The sequence below is a fragment of the Ambystoma mexicanum genome, chromosome 6p, assembly GCF_040938575.1.
Source record: "Ambystoma mexicanum isolate Mex_15411 chromosome 6p, UKY_AmexF1_1, whole genome shotgun sequence".
Taxonomy (NCBI): Eukaryota; Metazoa; Chordata; class Amphibia; order Caudata; family Ambystomatidae; genus Ambystoma; species Ambystoma mexicanum.
Genome location: NC_090935.1, coordinates 422,593,571 through 422,608,429, shown reverse-complemented (window position 1 = coordinate 422,608,429; position 14,859 = coordinate 422,593,571).

Genomic DNA, 14,859 nt, shown 5'->3' with positions numbered 1-14,859 from the left:
GGGTATGTCAACAGCTCTAAATGGTCTGATTCTCAATATAGTAAGTGAGCAGGCAGCGGGGAAAGGGTCATCACCACTTTATGGAGTGTGGGTCGACCTTTCGAAAGCCTTTGACCGGGAAGACAGAGCTTTCCTATATAGCAAATTATGGCATTGGGGAATACCTGAACCATTACTAGCAATGCTGGTGGAGTTACACAGAGAAACTAAGAGTCCAACTGGACGCGGTCGGGCATCTTTCAGAACCCATAGAGGTAGAAAGGGGGGTCAGGCAAGGGTGTTTGGGGGCCCCCCTTTTCTTTAATCTCTTTCTAGCAGACATGGGTATTTCTCTGGAACCATCTGCATTTACCAGCCCTTAGTTAGATGGAAGGAAGATCTTTTGGCTGGCCTATGCAGATGACATTGGGCCTCATTCCGAGTATGGAGGTAGCCATGCCGCTTTTAGCGGCATGGCTAACCCCATACCGGGTACTGGGTCCGGGTTCCAGGAATAGGGAATTACCGGGCCATGCTGACTTTGGCGGGCCCGGTAATTCCCATTCTCAGGACTGGGTCCCGGTACATCCCCATTCCCATTCCCATTTGAGCTCAATGAGAATGGGGAGGATGCGAACAATGGGCCCGTTAATGACGGGCCTGTTGTTAGCATCCTGGTCTGCTAGTGGGTCCCGCAAAGGATGCCTGGTCTGACCAGGCATTCCAGAGCGGGACCTGCTGCAGACCTCATAATAGGGCGGCCCGGAATGAACAGTGCTGGTCCCTTACCGGCACCGTTCATTCCGTGGCCGCCTTCCTTGTAATGAGGCCCATTGTGTTGCTAGACAAAACAGCAATTGGGCTCCAGCGATTATTAACCAAGTTGGGTGAATATGCAGAAAGAAACAAACTCTCAATAAACCCTGCTAAATCAAGTATTGTTGTTTTTAAACACCCACAAAAAAAACAATTATTCTAAGTAGGTTCTAGATGGCCAGGTGATTCAAAGGGTGGAGGTGGTTAATTATTTGGGATATAATATCCAGGCCTCCAACCCTTTTATAAAGTGGAGGCCGAGGTTGCAGCAAGGATAGCACAGGGTGCAGCACAAATGCTCAAATTGAATCATATGTTTTGCAAGTTTTCCATTTTGCCGCTGGTCAAATTTAGTTCCTGTAATCCTCTATGGATTGGAGGCCACCACGGCTTTGGTCCGTCAACAGGAATACATTTGAAGGCCAGTTATGGATCACCCTCTATGGAGACATCAAACATCATATGTTAGATTCCCGGTCTGCTATTCTATTGTCACTGGAAATTAGAGTGAGAGAGTCCTTGTCTAAGGTTGACCTGGATGTGGACACTCTTATACCTAATCCACTGAAAGTCAAGAAGAAACTGGAATCCATAGATTGGATAGAGACAATCGAGAAAGTCAGAATGTCTTCTTCTGCAAATCGCTTTTTACAAGGTGAGAAAAAACGATGTTGTCTGTCCAGCTATCTCACAAAATTTCCAGAGAGCACGACACGGACAACTGCCTAAGGATAAGGCTAAATTTGGCACATTGTGGAGAAGTGCTAGCAAGGCGAAAGCTGTGAGATAAAACAAAACAACTATATTTATGTAAAATCTGTATTGTTCCAGTAAAGCAATCACTTAGGCACCTACTGATGGAGTGTGAGGGTACGTGGATTCATTGACTAACACACTTCAGGAGATTTGTGCGTCATGAGGAAGGTCTTACCTCAGAATGCTTTTTGGGACAAACTAATTTTGGGTCACAATGCCGCACTGACAATAGCTGTGGTGAGAGTGTTAAAAGCTTGAAAAATAACTGTCTGAAACCTAATGCAGCCACAATAATGTAGAGAATTTGAGACTAAAAATAAAATCAAGGCAAGTATATGATGTTGGGAATTGGAGGGGCACCCAATTTTTATATATGTTTTGTTTTGTTCTTAATGTTTATATTTACTGAGTTATAATATGTTTTTTAGATTCATGATTGTACTTTTATCTCTTTTCTGAAATTTTGTAAAGGCTTGTTGGTAAGCCAAATCAAATAAAAAAAACAAATTAAAAAAAGTAGCATTACTGCCAACCTGATGAGTCTCCAATGTGGGTGACTGTCGGTTGCTTTTGAAGGCTGATGCCATTGAAGTCAGTTGATTGTGCACGTTTTGAAGAACGGTGAGGATTTTCTTTAAGTCTACCAGAGTCATCAGACATAACCTCAACAAAGAGCTACTTCAGGGGAATGCCGTGCAACCCATTACCCCTTTCTTCTTGCATCACAGTTACTGACTGCCTCATCAGAAAACCAATTTAGAAAAATCTTACAGCCTGGTCAGCTTATGGCGCCTCTCCCTGTTTTTTCGTGCTAGTATAAAGTTGGGCTTACTGCAAGTTCTTGTCCTGAGACTGTACAGGAAACTGAACTTATAGCAACAAAAATGAAGGACCAATTATGCTTGAGCTTGCACTCTTCCAATGTGTGTAGTAAAGACTACTAGTTTGCTTATGATTTGTTCCTCAGCAAGTATTTATTTCTTTGTTCATTGAATTGATTTCGTTCATATGATACAACTTTTTACTGACATGTTTTTCATTCCTTTGTTCATTGAATTGATTGCATTCATTGAATTGATTTCATTCATACAATACAACTTTTACAGCCATGTTTTTCATTGAGTAGAACTTATTGAGTTAGACTTTGTTGTTGTATTTTGTTCTTTCCATATGCAAATCCACTGTGCCCCATACAGCCACATGTGCGCCTTTTTTGTTTAGAAATGTAATGTGTGATAGAAGTTGAAACTGTTCTCACGTTTTTTCATGAAGGTTTGACTTCCCTGTTTTGTTTAATATATTAAAGGTTGATCACGTGTGACTGAGTTCAGGAGCTCATCTATATGGGATATAAAAATATCTGTCCAGGCATTGGAGTACAGCGGCGTGGAATGGGAGCCAGCCTGGGAACAGTGGCAATGTGCATTCATTCATCGACTTTTATTTGAAAGAGGAACTACTGCATAAGTGCCAACATTTTGGACTAAAAAAGAGAAAAACACATTTATGACATTTTTTGCTGTCAGAGGTATGTGGGATTAGAGACAGCCAAGGAAACATTACAGGTTTTCCTCAGCGACAAACAATGCCCGAGAGGTTCAAACAAACAGGAACGACTAACATGTCGTGTGAAAGAGGTTTCCACTTTAAAGCACAAGCTTGGGTGTGACACTTAAATAATGCTGAATCCAGTTGGAAAAAGCTACTGTAATGTCATTGGGAAGCAGTGGTGACTCCCTGGCAGAACACGTACTTCTTTCCCTGTGAGTGGGCAAGACTGTGACTGCCCAGAGTCCCACAACAATATCTGTCCACCCTGAGCCCAGCACATCCCAGGAGCGTGGGGGGATTGCACTGCGAGGGTATGAGAGGGTATGACTATGCTACTCAACTGCAGAATGTGGGAAACCTCTGGCATTTGGAAACAAAATACTGATGTGGCAAACGCCATAAACATACCAGTACCAGCCACACAACCTTACTCGGGGGTACCGTGTTGTCTTTAGGAGGATAGCTCCGAAGCAATGTGCGCACCTTGGAAACAAGATGGCACGGAGCACCACAGGTTCAATCCCCGGTCCGAAACCTCTGGCTATTAAGCGCTTTATAAATAACCTATCATTTAATTTCATTTAAAATGTCAGCATCACGGCTTGTTGATATTGCAATTAACTTGCCAACAAAGGAGCACTTGTCCCGCAAAGTCCCCGAAGGTGTGAATCACAGGATACAGGGAAAAAAAAGTATCTATCAATTTTAAAAAGGAATGTCGGAACTGGGCACCAACTGCAGGCCACTTCTTGAGTACACAGGACAGCCAGGTTCACATTTTGATCTGCAGAGCCCTATCTCTCTTTCAATGAAAATATAAAATGGCTACCTTGCCAAAAAAGATTACACACTGCAGAACCATTCACATCCTTCTGACATCACTAACATACAGCTTATCCAATCAGGTACTTACAGCAGATTGCACTAGAGACCCACACCCACCAGCATGTCCATGGACATTTTCTGAGACATTTTACATCAAAACGTAACTATAACAGTAACTTGGTTATTTTTAATACAAAATACATTAAACTATTTAACATAAATTAAAAGATGTCAATATTTTTTAAAGCCTCAATCAAGTCAAATAACTTGTTATTAACATTAACATATGGTGGTCGCCATTTTGGAAGTAAAAATGGCTCACAAATTCAGCACACAATAGAAATTCAGGTAAAGAGTACAAATAGGGGTGTGGTTAAGGTGGGGATGGGTGGAATTGGGATGAAAATCACATGGATTTGACTTAAAGATGGGCGTTAAATGGGTGGGACACATATCCAAACTACACAAATCCATCCTCATATGTCATTTGCATTGAAAAGCATTAGAGACACTCATTCAAAGCCCCTATTTGAAGTTCTTATGTTAAAACTCGTATTTTAATGACAATAGTTGTGGCTTAAAGGTAGCACTTCGGGTCACCTAATAGCCAAAACTAAAAATGGGTGCTGTTAAATGCACGTTCAGCCAGGGAAAGGATTGGGCTGGGTGTTTACTCATACGCAGTGAAAGGGTGGGGGATATTTCTACCCCCATAGTGGAAATCAAAATGTGCCTAATATGGACACACAACTCAGTTTCCTAAAAATAAATGCTGCCAGCATAATAGAAACATTTGCATTTGACTGAGCAGTTTGTCAAGCAAATAACATCTTTAGTAGTATACCCTGCAATAAAACTCATAGGCAGGGGCACACAAATCGCAGGGCCTTTGTAGGATAATCCAATACAGTTCAATGAAAAATGGTGGAAGCATGTGTCACTTTTTAATGTCTTTTTGTTTCATATTAAGTTATAAGCAGAACATTTAGCAAATAAAAGTGTACCCAGCATATGGGAAGACTGTTTTTAACATACATGGTCCCCACCCCGATGATATGAATGGCCCATCTCTTCCCATGGTGCTTAACGCCAGAAGAAAGGCAAGCTCTTGAAGGCACTATGAACGCGCATTGGCTTTGAGCACCATTGAGACATTTCTTTGTCACTGGGGGGCACGCCTCTAATTAGGGGGAAACCAGCAATTAGGGAGGGGGCAATTGCCACCCGTGCCACCCCCTCGGGACACCTATGATGTTCTATGCCCTCACTCCACCTTCAAAAACTTAGAAAATCCCCTGGAGGGCTCAAAATGATGTTGAAACAGGGATAACACATTTATGTGCTTTTTTGTGCACTTCTGTTAGTGGTTCAGGGAACTAGAAAATGTGCCCCACAGTGCAAAAAGTGTAAATGCCTCCAACAATTTACCCTGGCGGGAAGCATTTACAATGGAGTCCAGTGGAATCCACCTGTATTTAGCATATTCAAAAACCATGCAATTCCCATAGGCGCCATGGTATTATGCCAACATGAAAATGATGTGCTGTCAGCAAAACGTTGGCTTTTTGGAGGCAGAGCAGGGAAGGGAGGGGGAAACAGTGAACCCTGTCCATACTCCCACTTTAACTACAGCAAGCATTGGCAATGCCAACACTTTGGGCTTCTGCATACGCATGGAAAAGACACTTGCCAGGAACTGCCATAGTTGTATTAACTGGACATTGATGGTAGCAGGTGTAAAAGTTTGCGAGTACCCAGGCATCTAATAGCAGTGCATGGCAGATGCCTAATACCTATAAACAAGCCAAAAGAGTTGGATTTACCAACCGTTTTTTTAACAGGGCTTCAATGAAGGACACACATATAGCTTATGAATCGAGGAACTGAAGGCAGACCTGGTTAAGACATTTTTATTACCATTGGTTTACAACACCATCTAATAGCCCTTATTACACATGATGGCAATACACAAGAGTACAGGAAGTTTAACAACTATTCGTGTGCTCTGGAGACTATGACAATGAGCCCAATTAATGTACACTATTACCTATTTTGCAAAGTTGTGTTTCGAAGCATGCCCCCGCAGATAAAACGTGTATGCAATACAACATTTTTGTATTTTGAGAAAACGTATCACAAACTTAAACAACGCCTCTAAATTGCAAATGTGTCATCATCAAGCATAGGTGTCTGTGGAGGCTGCGCTTCTCAGTGCCCGGCCATGAATGCCACAGGCCCCGTGCTGCACGAAGTGCGGCACGTTGGAGGGCCTGGGGAGATAGGCGCAGGGTGGGGGGAGCACAACCGGCGGGAAAACAAAGGGAGGGGCAGCCAGAGCGGCGCCCCCACCCGCGGCGTGCCGCAAAGACACGCAAACAGGTAGAGACTAGGTGGGAAAGGAACAGGGGGGGAGGACAGGAAGGAGCACCGGCCCCCAATCTGCACAACAAAAGGTGGAAGGGGTATAAGTACCCCAGAGAAGCAGGACCAAGTCACAACCAGGTTAGGAGCTCACCTCACTCGGGTAAGCTCCCAGGGCCTGGATAAGGCGGTCAAGGATTTGTTTAATTCGTTTTTGCCTCTGCGGGCTTAAGCGATGGTGCGTCGGTTTCCCTAGTCATTTTTCGCCTCTGTGGGCTTCAGTGACAAAAGAACGTTGGAAGAGCGAAGAAAAGGAAGACCCACCTCGTCGTGACGGCGCATCCAGCAGCGAAGAGCGGGACCCCGGAAGGCGAGAAGCGGATACAACAGCGGTGGACCCAGCGGAGCAGCATACGGAGGAAAGAAGACCGCCACAGCAGACATCGGGGAAGACCAGGCAGCGGAGGCGGTGGACAAAGCGGGAGAAGCCGGCAACACGTCACCGGATAGGAGAGCCGGAGAGGAGGAAGCAGGCGCCCGCGGAAGGTACGGAAGAAAACGTCGCGCCTCGGAGGCGGGGCGAGGGACATACCAGCGGAGATCTTAAAGCGGCAGTACACACTGCCAAGCGTGGTGGAGCAGGAAAGAAGGGTGTAAGGCTGGCAACGGGAAAATTACGACGGTCAAGTGGCACAGTGAGTAGAGTGCTCGCTTTGGCATTCGTGCAGAGCCTGCTAACACAGGTTCGAATCCCGGCAGGGCCAATCACAGCCTTTCATCCTTCCGAGCTGGGACAACCTCAACTTTTGGGGGTTCGCGCCAACCCTCCAACGGCAGACATCAGGAAGCTTTTTAAAAAAAAAAAAAAAAATTTCGGACAGCTTTGCCGGAACGGAGCTCCTTCCTTGCACTGGGCCAAGCAAAACAAATACTTAGTTCTTTGAACCGGGCTTTAACCCAATCCTTAGCTGGCTGTGTAGCTCAGTGGTTAAGAGCGTGGGGGTAATAATACCAAAGTCACGGGTTCAATCCCTGTACTGGCCTCTGTTTTCATTTTTGCAACAGTCAGGAGAGCGGGCTGTGGAGCATTGTGGCCCGGAACACAAGTGAAACACCAGAGGCAAAAAAGTGAGAAGGATGGAAGAAAAAATAAGAAGAGCGCAGGAATTCAGCGCATGGGCCAAAAAGGCAGAAAAAGACTATGGGGCCAAATGGGTCCTGGAGGTGATGCAAAAGGAAGAAAGGGCTAGGGTAATGTCGCCCCTGCTGCTGGAGGATTCCACAGACAGCGATGAGGAAGCGGCGGTACCCCAAGGTCAGAAGAGGGCAAGAGGAGCAGCGGAAGAGTCGCAAGAGCCAGAGAGGCCTAAGAAAAAGCAGAAAAACAAAGGTATCGTAAAATTAAGCAACAGCATTAACAAAATGATTAAAGTATTGAATGCAAATGTCAAATGCATGAAGGCCCAGGGTAGGTCGCCCAGAGCCAAAAAGGGAAAGGAAGAAGGGCAAGACGAAATGGAATCAGAGTGGGAAAGTAGCGAGGATGAAGAGAGAGACCACCTGCGAGCCTGGGTGAAAAAGAAAGGGATAATAGGGAGAGGAAAGAATACTGAGGACAGAACAGGTGGAGGTAGGGGGGCAGGGGGGCAGGGGCCAACAGACAACGGGGCTAACACCCCTACACCAGGGCCACCCCAAAGCCCAAACCATATAGCAACGCCAGAGCTTGCCATAGTAACAGTAAATGAGCCACCCACGAATATGACAAAGTATGGGAGACCCACGATAGGCAAAGATGCTCAGGGGCGGTCATTGAAAGCACAAGCCTGGCATATTAGTGACAAAGTTAAGGAAAAAATATGGAGAAAAGAGTTAATAGACATATTCACATTGCTAGATGTACAGAAAAGGGGCCACGATGTAGCAAAAGAGGACATAAAAGAGGACGAGAAAGGTTTATTGAAAAGATCAACAGTAATAAGGAATTTTGACAATTGGACAGCAGCATTCCAGATAATGTCGTCCATCATTTTGCAGAAATTCCCCGAGGACGGCCCATCGCTGGTCACCTATCAGCAGAGTGTACTGAAGGTTTACAAAGCATTTGGGGGAGATGCATGGAAAGAGTATGATCATGAGTTTAGGAAAGAGATGGATTGTTTCCCAGATATTGGGTGGGACGAAGAGAATTACAACCTGTACATTTTTAATGTATTAAAAGAGAAATGGGACAGCAGGGAACAGCCAAATGCGGGCAGCTACTACAGGAGACAGTATGGGTACAACGATTATAGAAGCGATTACAGATACAGCAACAGGAGATTCGATGGTAGTCGCGACAGGGCAAGCGAGCAGAATTTTCGGAGCAGGCAGTACGAGGCACAAAGAAGTTGGCAGAGCAACATACCACCAACAGCACAAGGGGGTGGTAAGGGAGAAAATGGGGGTCCAAAAACACAGCCAGGACAATGCAGAAATTTCGAGAAAGGGGTGCCATGCAGCTGGGGGAAGAAATGCAGATTCAATCACAAATGCGAGAATTGTGGGGGGGAACATGCTACCAGTAAATGCACAAGGTCAGCATACAATAAGTACAGGGGGCCAGAGAAGCGGAACTAGAAGGGTAGGCGAGAAAGGGGCCACTCCAGTAAAATTGGAAGTAATGGAGAAATGGCTACGAGTGTTCCCAGATCAAGAAATGGCAAAAACAATCAGGCAAGGGTTTCAAGAGGGTTTTAAGATCCCTTTTGAAGGACACGGTTCTACCAACACGCCCAAAAATCTGAAATCAGCATTAGCAAACAAAGAGTTAGTAACCAAGAAAATCAGCAAAGAAATCGAGCTAGGGAGGATCAGAGGCCCCTACAGCTCCCCCCCGTTCAAAGAGTACATATGTTCACCGCTAGGGTTAGTCCCAAAAAAGGAGGCAGGCGAGTTTAGACTGATCCACCACCTATCATACCCAACAGGGGCTTCAGTTAATGACGGTATCAACAAAGAGGCAGTGTCAGTAAGCTACTCAGAATTTATGGAAGCCCTACACATAGTCAGAGAAGCAGGAAAGGGAGCATGGATGGAAAAGCAGACATAAAGTCGGCATTCCGTCTATTACCAGTGAGAGAAGAGTCCCAGAGGTGGCTATGCATGCAGTGGGAAGGCAATACTTTGTGGACAGGTGCCTTCCAATGGGTTGCGCCATTTCATGTGCATATTTTGAGAAAGTAAGCTCATTCATGCAATGGGCACTTACAAAGGAAGATGAGGGGGCGCAGGTAGTACATTACCTGGATGATTTTCTATTTGTGGGGCCACATGGTTCCAATCAATGTCAAAACACGCTGCAGAAATTCATAGCATTGGCAAAAGAGTGGGGCTTCCCATTAGCAGAAGAAAAAACTACAGGCCCAACACAAGCAATACAATTCCTAGGCATCGAAATAGACTCACGAATGGGGGAATGCAGGATCCCGGAAGAAAAGGTAGCAGACTTACTAAGTAAAATCAAAGTCCTGATAGGGAAAAACAAGGCCACCGTGAAGGAGCTACAATCACTGGCAGGAAAACTGAACTTTGCAGGAAGAATCATACCGCAAGGTAAGATATTCCAGAGAAGGTTAGAGCTGAGAACAAGAGGGGCCAGAGAAGGACACCACAGGGTGAGAATTGGGGAAGGTATAAAAAGGGACATGGGGGTATGGGCAGAATTCTTAAAAACCTTCAATGGCTCAGTAATCTGGCGCACACCTATAAATGAAGAAAACGAAAGGGTGTTGTTCACAGATGCAGCCGGGGGTTTCGGTTTCGGCGCAATTCTAGGGACAGAATGGTATGCGGAAGAATGGCCAGAAGAATGGCAAAAAGCAGAATGGACTAGTAATATTACATTATTGGAAATATTCCCAATATGGGTAGCGCTATGCGCATGGGAAAAAGAGCTGAGCTGCAAGGAGTTAAAGGTATGGTCGGATAACATGGCAGTAGTACATGTCATAAATAACGGGAGCGCCTCATGCCCACTAGTGCTGGAAATAATGAGGGCTATAACCCTAAGTTGTCTGATGAATAATGTCAGCCTAAAGGCAAGGCATATCGCAGGTGAAGCAAACATGGTCGCTGACGCCTTATCTCGCTTTCAGTGGGACAGGTTCAGAAAATTGCGCCCGGATGCAAGAAGGAAAAAAACGCCCACGCCAAGGAAGGCATGGGTACCTCTGGAAAAATGGAAGGAAGCACGGTCGACTACAAGGTTGGCTCAGAAGAGGAAAAAGAACCACAGGAGCAGACGGTAGAGAAGTTGGCCAGAAACGCCATAACATACAGAACTGGTGAGCAATATAAAAAGCATGTGAATAATTTGTTAAGAGAAACAGGAGCCAAAAAGGTCGGGGACATCACAGTGGCAATGTTATGTGATTTTGTGGGGAGCGCATTTTCGCAAGGAAAGAGGAAAAGTTGGGCAGCAGCACACCTGGCGGCGATAGCATACACGGTGAAAGTGGCCGGGATAGCAGACCCGACAACAAATTCACGAATAAAATACGCAATGAAGGGGTGGGCAAGGTTAGAAGGAAAGACACCTGACAGCAGGAGGCCTCTGAATTTTGCAAAGATGACAATGCTGTTGAAACTCTTACACAGCACATGCAATAGCAGCTACGAAATCAAATTGTTTAGGGCAGCATTTGCATTAGCATATTATGGGGCACTAAGGGTCGGGGAGCTAGTAGCGCGTAACACAGCGGCAGGGGATGGCTTAGCAAAAACCGACATATGCATAAGGGCCGAAGGAATGGCAATATTACTAAGGAAGTCCAAAACAGACCAGAAGGGGAGGGGGCGGACAATAGAACTAAATTGTATCAAAGAAAGAGAGCACTGCCCAAGATGCATCACAAAGCAATTCCTCAAAGTGCGTCCGGAAGTAGGGGGCCAGCTATTGATAAATAGGGACGGTAGGGCCCTCAGCAGGTATCAATTTCAGACAGTACTAAAGAAAACTATAACAAAGGCGGGGTGGGACAAGGCAGAGTTCGGGACCCACTCTTTTAGGATAGGTGCAGCCACATCAGCATGGGCAGGTGGACTGGGGGCAGATGGAGTAAAGAGTATTGGGGGTTGGAAATCGCAATGTTTCAAGAGATATGTGCGAGAGAACATGATATGATTCATTTCCCATTTTCCATGCAGACAAAACACCCTACAAATCAGCATGGATAGTCGGCCATTCATTCGTGACAAGAGCAGGCAGGTGGATCGAGGATTACAGAGAGGGTTTGCATTTCAAAAGAACAATAACTTCATGGTGGGGCCTCCCAGGGATGCATTGGGAGGACATCCACGACAGGCTGTCAGATCTGATTGGTTTCAGGGACCCTCCCGAGTATTTGGTCATCCACCTCGGGGGGAACGACTTGGTCAGAACAAACCGGGGCGAGCTAATGCGCGACATGTGCGAATCACTAAGGGCGATAGCCCATTGCTGGGGTAAAACAAAAATCTTTATGTCAGAGATCATAACCCGCAGAATCTGGTACGGGGCGCGCAAGAGGCAGGCCATTGAGACGGCACGGAAAAAACTGAACAAAGCGATAGAGAAGTACTGCAGGAGCACAGGACTCCATTTCATAAAACATGGGCTATCACAGAACGACCCCGACTGGTTCCACCAGGACGGGGTACACCTGTCCAACAAGGGCTGGGGGAGATTTGCGGACAACATCTTTCAAGCACTAGCAGCACAGGGTTGCAAATAAGGGGGCGGTAGGGTCGCTGTTTTGGGGGGACCTGAGCGGTATAGACAAGCAACCCCTCAGGTGTGGCGGCACGTGTCCAGGAAAGGATGCCACAGGACAACGAAATGGAGGCTAAAGGAAGGGGGGCATCCCAACCCCTGGACACGAGGTGCCCAAAAAGCGTTGGTTATTGTACAGTTGTCATAACCAGTGTGTAGCGTCAATTTTGTATATAATAAAAAGGCCTACGGCCACTAATTTTTCCACGTAAACATAACTGTGTACGCATTATCATTTCTGGGTCAGGGCATAGAACAACAGGGACAAGAGCAGGGGGGGGAACCCACACTACTCAGCCTATGCCACAGGCCCCGTGCTGCACGAAGTGCGGCACGTTGGAGGGCCTGGGGAGTTAGGCGCAGGGTGGGGGGAGCACAACCGGCGGGAAAACAAAAGGAGGGGCAGCCAGAGCAGCACCCCCACCCGCGGCGTGCCGCAAAGACACGCAAACAGGTAGAGACTAGGTGGGAAAGGAACAGGGGGGGAGGACAGGAAGGAGCACCGGCCCCCAATCTGCACAACAAAAGGTGGAAGGGGTATAAGTACCCCAGAGAAGCAGGACCAAGTCACAACCAGGTTAGGAGCTCACCTCACTCGGGTAAGCTCCCAGGGCCTGGATAAGGCGGTCAAGGATTTGTTTACCACCCAACCCGCCCTACAAGAAAGGAAGGAGGAAAGCCGGAACAGGAACGCCGAGTACTTTTTCTCGGTACACGGTAAAAGAAAAGTCGTAGGCGGCGGCACGTGTCCAGGAAAGGATGCCACAGGACAACGAAATGGAGGCTAAAGGAAGGGGGGCATCCCAACCCCTGGACACGAGGTGCCCAAAAAGCGTTGGTTATTGTACAGTTGTCATAAACAGTGTGTAGCGTCAATTTTGTATATAATAAAAAGGCCTACGGCCACTAATTTTTCCACGTAAACATAACTGTGTACGCATTATCATTTCTGGGTCAGGGCATAGAACAACAGGGACAAGAGCAGGGGGGGGAACCCACACTACTCAGCCTATGATGCACAGCAGCGTCTGAACTGGTCGCCGGTGTTCAGAACTATCGTGTTTACAGGCCATGCTTCAGTGCTGGCTCTGCAAGGGCAGTGCCCCACGTCAGACGCTTTGCTACCTTATCACGCAATGCAACTGCGCTAACGCCTAATGGTAGAGGAGGGTCATTAACCCGTCCTCTTGCAGGCTAGTTAGGCACTATAATTATGGAGCTGCTTCAAAATGACAGGCCGAGGATGTTTACAGTGGGCGGATGTTTATAATTTGGCCGAGGTGTTTGCGTGGAACTCGATCGGCCTTCTACTTCAAAGGGACCAGGCCGCCGTATTTATAGGAGCCAGGTTTTACAGCCTGTCAGGCTGTGACCTGTATCCAGGCCTAATGCAACAAGAGATAAACCTCGCGGCATACATGTCACCACAAAAAAGCAAACGTCTAGGATTTAAATGTTGGGTCTTCATGGTATGCTGGGAGGCAGCTATATATGTCAGGAACTGCAATTGACTTGAGCAGTCCTGGAATAGATGCAAAGCGAATGTCTTTAATTTGCGCCTGGGCAATTGACTTATCCGCGTGCAAGCAATCATGATGGTCAGAGCGCGCTCAGGTGCAAGCAATCATGATGGTCCGAGCGCGCTCAGAAAGAAGACAGAACAAACGCAATAGACTATACAGCATCAACAATTGCAAACATATGAAAATCAACTGCAAATTCCGCAAATGAAGACTCGCCAGAAGTGAAAAGAAACGGTGCTTTCAGTTAAGAAAAAGACCTAGTTTAGCTCAGACACCAGATGGATGTTGGCAATGCAGTATGAATTGGGACAGTGTCAATCACTGAACGCGCATTCTCGGTCCTGCTGGACTGGCACAGACCATCTCGAGCACGTGCCCAACATCTTCCACAGCACCGTGTCCTTAGCACAGCAGTGTCACTCATACTCGACACGCAAAGTTCACTGGCTGGGACACAGTGATAACCCCCACACATCCGGATCCCGTTCTGGTATACAACTCCCCAGAATGAGGCAGGCAAAGAGAGCAACAAGGCCACACCACTGGCATAGGTACGCTAGACAAATGGCAATTAACATAATATAAAACAGCACTGCCTCCTAGAGGGGCGAGTGCAATCAGGTCTTCTAAAAGACATACCTGGCTGCCAGAGACGTCTTTATGGGAGGGCAAAAGGTAGGAGGGGCGCCGCACGGAGCTGCCTGAGCTGCCTGAGCTAAAGAAGTCTGTTTCCATTGTTCACTAACTTAAATAGCACATCTGGATATTTTATGGCATGCTGCTGAGGTTCTAAACCTAATGCCTACCTGTTGACAAATACATTCTCCTCTGATCAATTCATCCTGTAATGGTTTGTGTTGACTGGTATACAGAGTTTGGGCATTCACTACGGCTCCTTTTGATTGCTGTGAGGCAGCATATCAAACCTTGGGTTGTGATCGGTTCCGTCGAAGGGGGCCCCAAATAGGTCTGTGCCCCGGGCCCCAAAAGTGCTTAAGATGGCCCTGCTGGCTGCTCTTGTCAGCATGTGCCTCACTTAGATTACATTCTTAACTTTAGCCTGCGTCGCATCTAGATAGAAATGAAAATGTTAGCCTGTCCCACACCTAGAGGTAATTCTTAACTTTAGCTTCCGTCACATCCAGACAGGATCATGAATGTTAGCATGTGCCACGCTTGGATGGAATTCTTGACTTTAGCTTCCGTCACATCTAAACAGGATTGTAAATGTTAACATGTGCCACACTCAGGTGGAAT